At 40.5% G+C, this 12,153-nt stretch overlaps 1 protein-coding gene and 1 long non-coding RNA gene across 4 annotated transcripts in view; one reads left to right on the top strand and one right to left on the bottom strand.

Moving 5' to 3' along the window:
• COLEC12 (collectin subfamily member 12) overlaps nt 1-12,153 on the bottom strand; it is a 201,301-nt gene that overhangs the window by 138,781 nt on the left and 50,367 nt on the right. The gene's annotated exons all lie outside the window — the stretch shown is intronic.
• LOC130273994 (uncharacterized) overlaps nt 18-12,153 on the top strand; it is a 34,154-nt gene continuing 22,018 nt past the window's right edge. The window contains exon 1 of the long non-coding RNA XR_008844194.1: nt 18-168. This is a non-coding gene — a long non-coding RNA (uncharacterized LOC130273994). The remainder of the gene's footprint in view (nt 169-12,153) is intronic.

Here is a 12,153-nt window from a genome sequence, read left to right as displayed (position 1 = left end):
TGCAGGAGGACCCGATCCTCGGCAGGAGGCAGTTCAGCTGTCACATGAGCAGGATCACGTCACTGTGTGAAGGAGGCGGCTGCCTAGAGGATCAGCTGTATCTGCCTTGGATGGGAGCCGGACACCGAGCATGGTGGATAGCGTTCCGGAAGTGGAATTAGCATTCAGGTGAGATAATGTTTCATATATAGATATATATATATATATATATATAAGTAAGGTGATCGTATTTGTAAAGGTGTATGAGCCAGAGGATGCGCTAAACAGCGCAAAACATATGTCGCTCTCTCATTGAATGCACCCGCTGTACGTACTCCCATGATCGAACTGGAATAAGAGCACAGATTAAAAATTAAGTGGTGAGTGCAGCCTATTCATTTCTATTAAACAATATATCTATATATAATGTGTGTCTATGTGTAAGTATATATACTGTGTGTGTTGCAATGTATGTTTATATAGTGTGTGTGTATCTAAAATGTATGTTTGCTTGTATATATACTCTGTGTATATGTTGTATGTATGTGAGTAGATAGATAGATATACTATATGTGTATTATAAGTTATCAGGCCCAATTGCTGGGTGGAAGTGTCATAAGTTTTAGTGCTCCAGTACTGGGAGCAAGTATAAAAACCTGCTTTGAACCCTCTGTCCCTGCACTGGTGTATTATAAAATCTACTCCCTCTGTGCACTAATGTGTTGTAAGTCATAATATCTACTTCTTCCCTGCAATGGATCTTTATAACTTATAATACTCCACAACTAGAGTGGCCCAATTCAGATTTGTGCTATGGGACAACTTGGAAGAGGAGTTGTAGAGGAAAAGGGTGACTAGGTGACCAAGTATATGAGGAGGTGGTCATGCAGGAGGAGGAAGTGAGAACCGCATGACCAGGAAAGGGCCCCTTCAGAGTGCAGAGAGTCCTACACTGGACAAATGTAAGAAACGCAGAATCTGAATAGTTGGACAAGTCAACCTAAGAGAAGAGGAAAATATCCTGGAAGAGCATCACCTCTGCAGATGAACCAGGGCCCCAAGAATGACCCACAGAACACTGGTATGCATCAGAGGGGGAAGACCCTACCTCCCACATTTGTGTTTCTTCACCTAAATTCTGACAAAGCTGGATTCTATTGAAACATTTCAATTGCTTCACTACAAAATAGTAGACACAGAGACACAGAGTAGACACTGCTGGGACCTCTTGTTCTGCCACTGAGACACTAGACAACTGTTGCTAAGAGGATTTTTATTGTTTAACCAACTCTAAAGCCAACCAACATATGTGCAACTGGGTCCAAAAAGTTGACCTGTTTACTGTATAACACCATGGATAATGGATATTTTTCTCTTAAAACAGGAAAGTCACTGTTTAAAAATCCTGGGATAATGATAAGAAACCAAAAATGTTCCAACCAAACTTGTAAATTTCCACTCTTGGCAAGATAAATCTGTGTTTTCCATGCATAAATCTGATCGAAAAAAATAATACTGAACACAAAATAATAAGCTGTGATGTAACACAAACCAAACACATTATGATTCAAGCTGCATGTGGGTGTAAACAACATCTTACTCCCAGAAGAGAACAACTGTGCAGAAAATAACCAAGCAGTACCACGTTTTGGACGATTAATGCATTCACCATGTTACGCTGGATAGCTGAATAGGAATAGCGCATATGCTCTGTGATTCAAAGGCTACATTAGGTTACATTTACTTTTAACTTACTGGAAAGCTTTTGGCAAGTTGTATTTTGAGTTGGAAAGGATGTAAGCTATGTGATTTATAACTTTCAAAACATTAATAGGGATTAACCCCCTTGGCTGTGGTGGGAGATGCATTTACCGCTCATGCTGCTCTAGGCAACCTAAAATAAAAACATCCTAAAGTAATTGGGAGGTCGGTAAAGATCCTCCATCCAGCACGTTCTGCCCTTTATAACAGGGTAATGATGACATACAATAATAAATACAAAAGAGGGAAATATAATTCACTTAACATCATGTAATATTATATTTATCATATATATGTTTCTTAACTTTGCTACTGCACAATAAGAGCATGCTTTTTGGCAATATGTGTGTCCTTCTCAGTGGATTGGATAAGAGGGTTTACATGACCTCCTCTGCAGTACCTCAGAAAAAAAACTTCCTCTGTAGCACCCCTTATAGTCACCACTGTAAACATAACCCCTATTATATTACTGTGCCTCATTAAAATAATACATAGTCAGTCAGAAGAAATACAAATCCCTATATCTCAAGAATGGGGGGCCCGATCAACATACTGTAAAAACATATGTGACCAGGACCCTCTAAGACTGCGCTCAAATCTGTTCTATGTAGAAAATTGTTTCATGCAGCCAAATGTGACTGCACAGCTGATCAAAACTGCCGAGTCAGCTAAGGCACTGTGATTGGCTGAGACGCGCACACTGGCCCCCTACTATTAGTTGTTGGGGGGGGATGGTGCAGCAGCTCAGCTGATCCATCTAGCCGTGCACTGACAATGAGATGCATCAGTTGAGCTGCTCCACCCCCCTCACAACAACCAATAGTAGGGGGCGGGTGTGCACCTCTCAGCCAATCACAGTGCCTTAGCAGTTCTGATCAGGTGTGTGGTCACATTCTTTACATGACACAGTTTTCTTCACATGACCTGTACACTGGCTCAGTGAACCAAGCCCCCGCAACAGATGCCACATCTGGTGACAAAAGGGCTTCAGTTGGCATCATTTGCTTAGATCTGGCGTTTATTAAGTGTATTTGCCGGACAGAGGAATGCAACAAAATGCATTCCCCTGTCCTGCGCCCATGAGGCGTGTTCCACATTGGATGAATGTAAACTGTACCTTTCAAATGAATGGGATTAGTTCTACAATTAGTTTTCCACCAGTGCTTTTTCTACAGCATTGGAAAGGAAACACCGCCGGACATATGTAAAGGGGGCCTAAGCTTTCTAATGATGCCAGAAACCTACTAACTTGGGAGTGACCACAGGTCCTCTTTAACTATGGGATTTAATAGATGCCCTTAGTAGGGCACTTCAGTACATAAGAATCCTGTCGGTATTATTTATTGGTTACACAGTTAGACATTAAGAATGGTATGAACACAGTAATAATGTTTCAATAAATAGGTATTTGAAGGGCTATTCTAGTTTCAGATAATACAAGTTATTCTTTGCCGAATGAAAAGTATTATACTACAATTTCTTAATAATTTCTTAAATGGGTACTCCACTTCCCAGTCTTCAGAACATTTAGTTCCGAACGCTGGGAGTGGGCTTCGGGGGTCGCCATGCCCCTTGGGACATCACACCCCCTCCCATAGACTTGCATTGAGGGGGCGGGGTGTGATGTCACAAGGGGGTGTGGTGACCCCCGAAGCCCGCTCCCAGAGTTCAGAACTAAATGTTCTGAATTCTGGGGAGTGGAGTACTCCTTTAATATGCTTTCTGCCCCAATTCCAGCTCAATGTAATTCAGTTAGAACCTTTAATCTTTACAGTCTGGGTTCACATTATAAAATAAGAAATTCATTAAACAAATTGGTATCACCATATTTATACCAAACAGCGAACACCATAACAACAGTAACTACAGATCATAAGGTAACAAAAATGAGCCCTTACACAGCTCCATAGAAAAAAGAAGTTATAGGGGTCACAATAGGTTGATGCAAAGTGATAAAAAATGTATTCTTTAAAAGTAGTCAACATAACAAAAATAAAATATGTTTGGTACTACTATAATCAAGCTGAATAGAACTGGGCCTTGATATAGTGGAATTTGTTTGATGATAATATATATGGTGATGTAGTTGCTCCTTCCTTGTATAGTAAAGTACAGAAGAGAAAAGTTTCCCTAAAGAGAAAGATACCATAAAACGTAACTTTTAATAGACATTGCTTAATAAAATCCACCAAATAAACAAAGTGAATCTGCCCGTGCAACAATCACCAAAAAACTAAATCAGGATTCAATGCTTCCATCTTAGAAGTATAAATAAATAAGTCACACAGGTGAGACTCATCCTACACATTGATCTCTATGAAACTTATCGCATGAAGGGTGTATCACCAAAAAAGCATATACAAATAACTAATGAAGCCATAGGTATGTAAAAAAACACAGCATATATACAATTTTTTTTTAAGTCTAACATGTTTCTATCAAGACTGTGGATTAAATAACTCCTCAGGGGATTATTTTCAGAATTACACTATAATCATATGCTTCATATGCAATAAGATCAAGAATTAATATGCAGCATAAATTGGGCAAAGATCGCTCGGGAAAACCAACTATAGTCCTGGAAAAATATCTCACATAACAACAAAAAACTGCATGTCCTTTTATGCTAAAATAATAGTAGTTCTGTATATTTTCTGAATGCAATGTTAGGCATAAATACTTTCAATACTTTGTATAAACTGCATAAAAAAAACCTGTGGACATAATGTGGATGACACCTATTAAAAGCCATAGTAATTATGTTAGGCCGAGTTCACAAGAACAGAGTCTCTGGTGGATCTGCTCATTAATGCACTGCCGTCTATGGGAACGCACATGCAGTCCTAGCTCTGACTGCTTTCTGCACTGGCCACCCTCAGGATCTCCAGTCGGAATTCCGGCCATAGATTCTGTTTGTGTGAAAGCATCCTTAATAACTTTTATATTGCTCCATTGCTTTAAGGGCTACCTACTCTACTGCTTACTACTTGGAAAACACTGTGCAGAAATAATATTTGGTATGGAAAATATTTCTGATAAAATTAATGTGTGGGTTGTTTTTGGAAGATGCTTGATGGTGGGGCAAAACAAGAGTGGGAAAAGAATGCTGTTTCTACAACCCTATTTCATGGCTCTGGGACTGATTATAGTAACGTGATCGTCTTGTAGGTTTTCAGGTTGCCATGCTTGTGGCTGTTCCTGAGCCCTCTCCAATCTAATAGCCTCAAACCGGATTTCAAACCAATAAATGAAGTGTTTTTAAAAGCAGAATGTGTGCATGTGTCGAATGATCCAGACGCCAACTCAAAAGAGATCAAACCTGGCGAATTAACAAACCCCCCAGTGGGGGGCTCTAAGTCTTACTGTGTGCAGGCAAGAGCAGGAAGTGGAAGCCAAGAGCCATTGGCCTGCTGACACAGCTGTAGTCAAGATAACTCCTATCCACTGGTGCTCATAAGGGATATTCAGTTACAGAAGAGAAAACATAACAAAGCCAGGAAACAGATCAGCACACTGCAGATTTAATACACTCGTGGGACACTGCTGAGTTTCAAAATGCAGATGTCTTAAAGCATTTCTTTGCCTGTGCACACTACATGCATCTCTCAGATGTGGCAAGGAGAGGATACCAAATAAAACTGGTAGTTATGCTAGTCTAAATAATGTTCAGAACAGCTGCAAAGACCATTGTTTAAAAGAAGAGAAAACCCTCAAGCTACTTTTTTTTAATCTGTACTTCAACATTCCAGGATTTAACATGGGCACTTTTATGTCTGAAAAGATGACATATAGAGAAGTACGTTCTTCATTATTTATGCATCTAATAACTTGCTACAAATGCCAATAGCTATATATGGAAACAGCATTACAACTGTAACCTTTAGTATTACATTGAAATCTCCATTAACAAGTTTATGTTTTGAGTTTTGTTAAACAGCACTTTATGGTGAATGTTACCTGACCAAAGCTACACATGTAAAATTATTAGTTGTCCAAAATAAGCAACTTAATAGTATAAACCTATATTACAGAAGAGAGATAATTCAGATCACCCCAAAACTCAATCCACGTCACGGCAGGTGCTGAGCCACACCAATACAGTGGGGCAAAAAAGTATTTAATCAGCCACCAATTGTGCAAGTTCTCCCACTTAAAAAGATGAGAGGCCTGTAATTGTCATCATAGGTATACCTCAACTATGAGAGACATAAAAGAAAAAAATCCATAAAATCACTGTCTGATTTTTAAAGAATGTATTAGCAAATTATGGGGGAAAATAAGTATTTGGTCAATAACAAAAGTTCATCTCAATACTTTGCTATATACCCTTTGTTGGCAATGACAGAGGTCAAATGTTTTCTGTAAGTCTTCACAAGGTTTTCACACACTGTTGCTGGTATTTTGGCCCATGCCTCCATGCAGATCTCCTCTAGAGCAGTGATGTTTTGGGGCTGTTGCTGGGCAACACAGACTTTCAACTCCCTCCAAAGGTTTTCTACGGAGTTGAGATCTGGAGACTGGCTAGGCCACTCCAGGACCTTGAAATGCTTCTTATGAAGCCACCCCTTCATTCCCCGGGTGGTGTGTTTGGAATCATTGTCATGCTGAAAGACCCAGACATGTTTCACCTTCAATGCCCTTGCTGATGGAAGGAGGTTTTAACTCAAAATCTCACGATACATGGCCCCATTCATTTTTTCCTTTACATGGATCAGTCGTCCTGGTCCCTTTGCAGAAAAACAGCCCCTAAGCATGATGTTTCCACCCCCATACTTCACAGTAGGTTTGGTGTTCTTTGGATGCAACTCAGCATTCTTTCTCCTCCAAAAAGTTCTACTTTGGTTTCATCTGACCATATGAAATTCTCTTAATCCTCTTCTGAATCATCAAAATGCTCTCTAGCAAACTTCAGACGGTCCGGACATGTACTGGCTAAAGCAGGGGGGACACATCTGGCACTGTATGAATTGAGTCCCTGGCTGCGCAGTGCGTTACTGATGGTAGCCTTTGTTACTTTGGTCCCAGCTCTCTGCAGGTCATTCACTAGGTCCCCCTGTGTAGTTCTGGGATTTTTGCTCACTGTTCATTTTGACACCACAGGGTGAGATCTTGCGTGGAGCTCCAGATCGAGGGAGATTATCAGTGGTCTTGTATGTCTTCCATTTTCTAATAATTGCTCCCACAGTTGATTTCTTCACACCAAGCTGCTTGCCTATTGCAGATTCTGCCTTCCCAGCCTGGTGCAGTTCTACAATTTGGTTTTTGGTGTCCTTCGACACCTCCTTGGTCTTGGCCACAGTTGAGTTTGAGGACTGTTCGAGGTTGTGGACAGGTGACTTTTATAGTGATAACAATTTCAAACAGGTGCCATTAATATAGATAAGGAGGGGAAGACAGAGGAGACTCTTAAAGAAGAAGTTACAGGTCTGTGAGAGCCAGAAATCTTGCTTGTTTGTAGGAGAACAAATACTTATTTTCCACCATAATTTGCAAATAAATTCTTTAAAAATCAGACAATGTGATTTTACGGATTTTTTTTTCTCATTAAAGGGGTATTCCAGGCAAAAATATCTTATCCCCTATCGAAAGGATAGGGGATAAGATGTGTGATAGCGGGGGGCCTGCCGCTGGGACCCCCCCCCGCGATCTCCCTGCAGCCGCCCGCATTCTCTGCGTAGCTGCGTCTGTAGTTTTGGAAACCTCCAGGCTTCTGAGACGGGGATGTGACGTCACACCACGCCCCCTCCATTCATGTCTACAGCAGCTACAAAGTGCATATTTTGTTCTGGAGTTCTAAATATGTAGACCATTCATTGACTACAACAGAAAGTGTGTAATTCTTTATATTTTCTGCAGGGGGACCTTTTTTAAGGTTTTTTAGATATGGATATAGATGAGAAAAAGACAATTCGTGTAGTAGAATTCAATAATAATATAATAACATAATGATCAGTTCTCTAGGTCAGGATACGGATCAAATTCATACAAAAAAGGAAATCAAACGAATTTATCAGTATGGCTTTGAGCTATGATCAAAAATCTGAATTCTTGGAGGAAACCCATGTAAGCACAAGAACATACATAATCTATACAGATGTTGTCCTGGTCAGAGATGCATGGAAATATGCTAAACATGCAACAATTCAGATCCAAGGTTGAAAGCATCCAATAAGGCTTTATTTACATAGGATGCATAAAATACAGAAAAAAGGTTTCATAACAGTGCCATATTGGAAACCTTATTGGATGCCTTCTACCTCGCTGGATCTGAATTGTTTGTATTGTAAGAAATTATCAGCGCTGGAACATCCCCTACTTTTCGATGTGCCAGAAGGCCAATCCAAAAAATATGCAAAGACCAAAAGGTAACCTACCCATAAATGGACCAAACAGTGATCCAAGGGACACTATAATAAAATACTTTCTAAGTTGTTATGACTATTAACCCAAACATTTTGCAAAGACCAGAAGGGAACCAACCTAGAAATGGACCAGGCAGTGATCCTTGGGACTCTCTAATTAAAGACTTTGTAAGTTGTTATGACTACACACCTAAATATAATGCAAAGACCAGGAGGGGACCCACTCAGGAATGGACCAAACGCAATCCAAGGAACACTAATAAAAGACTTTCTAAGTTGTTGTGCTTTCTCACACAGCAAAGCAGAATAGTATTGGTTTGCACATTGATCTGTTTACTTTACGCCAAATTGCACTCATGGAGGAAAGCATAATAGATAGAGCATAAATATGAATATGTTGAAGAGGAGGAAATACCATCAAAGATGTTTAATGACTTCAGTTGAAATAGCTGTGCAAGGACAGGTCCTAAAGACAACCAGCAGACCCAATGGACTTATAACTGGGTCCATGTGGGATCCACTTTATTTTTCTATAAGTTTCATGACAATAATCTGCATTCTTGCATTACTCTTTCTATCAAAATTGATGGAAAATCCTAGCACAGATGTGGACAGGGCCTAAACCAATGACTGATCATCCTCACCTTTCACTATATGTCAGGTAATCCCTGTAGAGAAGGATCGTCTTTTATTTGTTACATAACACTGTATAAAGGCGTTAACAAAATTTTCAACCCAAACCACAATTCTGAAACTGACAAATGAAATCCTGCAGTCAGTAATAATGAACACATATGAATGTAATGCTGACATCTGTCCCTGGGGCATTAGTGAGTATAGGAGAATATTCTAGTATTGTATTGGTAACCTCACGCTGCACTGGACTCAGGGGAAGGATTCATTTGACCTGTGCACACTTACACTTCAACTCCTCAGAGTTCACAAGCTCCACTTAGATTTATACTAGAAGAAACAGAGGGGGGAGGATTAAGCTGTTATAAATAAGAAGTGACAAGTGGCTACAAAGTGCAGCCTTTTCTCATATCTCACATGTATAAAAAGGAAATGCTGTATATGCTATATAATTCACAAGTACAGAGCATGATATGATCAGATTTCCAGACAATCCAATGGGTCCCAATGACATCATAATATATTTTTAAATCCTTTCTCACAGGAGGAATGATTTCATCAAGATCGGACCAGAAAATGAGATTTGGTTATAGTCATCATTCATCACTAAAACACGGCTTCTCCTAACACTATTACCACCATACAAGTGGCTGCTCAGAGGTCCCAGCATTAACCTCTCTGATGTGCGGTGTAGTCAACGTATGTGTTCTCAGCTGCATTTCTAATGAAGTGTATGAATACATACCAGCCTATAACCAATAATTCATGTCCTACCGTACTGCATGGCACATGTTAAATGGCTTTACACTTCATTAAGCCTATAAAGGTCAGGTCATTTGCAGGTTTTTTGCAATAAATTAAAAATACATTGTCATAAACATAGCCACATGTTTGCAGATGCTATAAATATAATATTCACACATGGAAATGATATTTCATGAAGGTATAAAAGGTGGCTTCCCAACAGGAATAACTAGCATGCTGTGCCATTGCCTCTTAGGTATGAGTGATATACAGTACTGTATACATCTATTATTCCTGCAATGATTCTCAGGTGGTTCTATACCAGTGATGGCGAACCTTTTTGAGCCCGAGTGCCCAAACCGTAATGTACGCCAACTTTTTTTTTTCCCTCAAAGTGCCAGCACAGCAGTTAAATCAGAATACTGAGGTTTAAGTTTAGAAAAAACAACTCATACAGTTGTCATAACTAATTAACATATTTTGTTTTAAAAGAAGAACACAACAACAGAGTTCAATGATACAAACTTTTTTTCTTTTTTAATCGATAGTTCCCCTACATTAGGTTGTAGTTCCCCCACATTAGATTGGCAGCACAGTTCCCCCCACATTAGGCTGGCAGTATAGTTCCCCCCACATTAGGTTGGCAGTATAGTTCACCCACATTAGGTTGGCAGTATAGTTCTCCCACATTAGGTTGGCAGTATAGTTCACCCACATTAGGTTGGCAGTATAGTTCCCCCACATTAGGTTGGCAGTATAGTTCCCCCCACATTAGGTTGGCAGTATAGTTCCCCTCACATTAGGTGCCGTATAGTTCCCTCACATTAGCCGCCGCAGTGTAGTTTCCCACATTAGGCGCAGTATAGTTCCCCCACATTAGGTCAGGCATAGTTCCCCCACATTAGTTGAGGTATAGTTCCCCCACATTAGGAGCAGTATAGCTCCCCACATTAGGTGCAGTATAGTTCCCCACATTAGGTGCAGTATAGTTCCCCACATTGGGTGCAGTATAGTTCTCCCACATTAGCTGCAGTATAGTTCCCCCACGTTAGGTGAAGTATAGTTCCCCCACGTTAGGTGCAGTATAGTTACCCACATTCGGTGCAGTGTAGTTCTCCCACATTAGCTGCAGTATAGTTCCCAACATTAGGTGCAGTATAGTTCCCCCACAGACATACAGACTTCAACCATGTACAGTGTATGGCTGGAGGCTGTATTCCTGTGTGCTGCCCCACTTCAGTGCTCCGTCCACCACTCCTCTGGTCCGGGGTCACAATCTACTGCTATGGGACCGGAAGAGCGGTGGTCGGAGCACTGAAGATGTCGTGCAGGTAACTTACCATGACCACGTGTCCTCCTCCTCCTCGCTGCTCCGCTCTGCTGTTGCTATGGGCGTACGCAGGGGATGTCAGTGACGTCCCTGCATGCGCTACCTCCCGACAACCCCTGCGTTTTTAAAGTTAACGCGGGGCCGCAGAAAGGTAACAGGGACATCCTTGTGTCCTGAAAAGATCTTTCGGGACACAGGGATGTCCAGAATGGGCTGATGGCAAACTATGGCTACATGCCCACAGAGGGGGCTCGGCATGCCACCTTTGGCACGTGTGCCATAGGTTCGCCATCACTGATCTATGCTGATACATTCATGTGCCTGACTCAGAAATGACCATGGACGGGGTATGTTCATACAGGCAAAAATGAGTGAATTTTGCTCTGTGCAGGTTTTGCTTACTTTGCTGTGGTTTTTATGTGGCTTTTTATTCCCCTTTGACGTCAATGGGAGTTGGAAATCACACTTTTTGGAGCCCTTTTTGCCCATGTGTCATGTATGAAAAAATGTCTAGAATGTCATGAGTTGCAAAAATAGTATCTACAACTCTTCCCTAGGGACTGCTCATATCTTATTTTTTTTGTCTCCGTTAACCTTATATGCCGGAAAAGGTTCTGGACAGAAACATAAAAGAAGGCTGTGGATGGGCGCCATCCAAGGGCATCTGTCACACATCTGCTATTATGGCATGGAATAAATAGAGAAAAAAAGGATGGAATACACAATGCTTAGGAAAACAATGCTGAAATAATCAGCAAGAATAAGAATTAGTCCTTTGTTGCTCCTACTTAGACTTTTATTACACACAATTCACAAAGACATGTGAGATTTATCAAAACTTGTGTAGAGAAAGAGTGGCACAGTTGCCCAGAGCAACCAACCAGATTTCTTCTTCTGCTTTTAAAATGGCTTCAGTAAAATAAAAAAAAAAGAAGCGATCTGATTGGTTGCTATGGGCAACTGCACCACTTTCCTCTACACAGGTTTTTATAAATGATGGACTTCACAAATGATAAACTACTTACTACATTACGTTGGTTCTAACTATCTTGAAGAGCAATTATAGATCAGCTTTGCACTATGGAGCTTTGTTAAGGACCATTTTGTAATCCAGGAATAGAAAAACAGAGCTAATTTCTTTCAAAAACAGCTCCCTGGCTGTCTCCAGGTTGGGTGGGGTTTTACAACTTTGCTTCATTCTTTTCAATGTAACTGAGCTGCAGAGCCACACCCAACCTGGAGACAGACGGGAGCGTTTTTTTTTTCAAAGAAATTAGCTGTTTTTCTATTCCTGGATAACCCCTTTAATTTCTACTATATATTTGAACTTGCAAGTTTGCTTGC

Source organism: Hyla sarda, chromosome 5 (assembly GCF_029499605.1).
Source record: "Hyla sarda isolate aHylSar1 chromosome 5, aHylSar1.hap1, whole genome shotgun sequence".
NCBI classification, from domain to species: Eukaryota; Metazoa; Chordata; class Amphibia; order Anura; family Hylidae; genus Hyla; species Hyla sarda.
The sequence above is the reverse complement of the archived record's forward strand: the minus strand, read 5'-3'. Positions and strand labels throughout refer to the sequence as shown.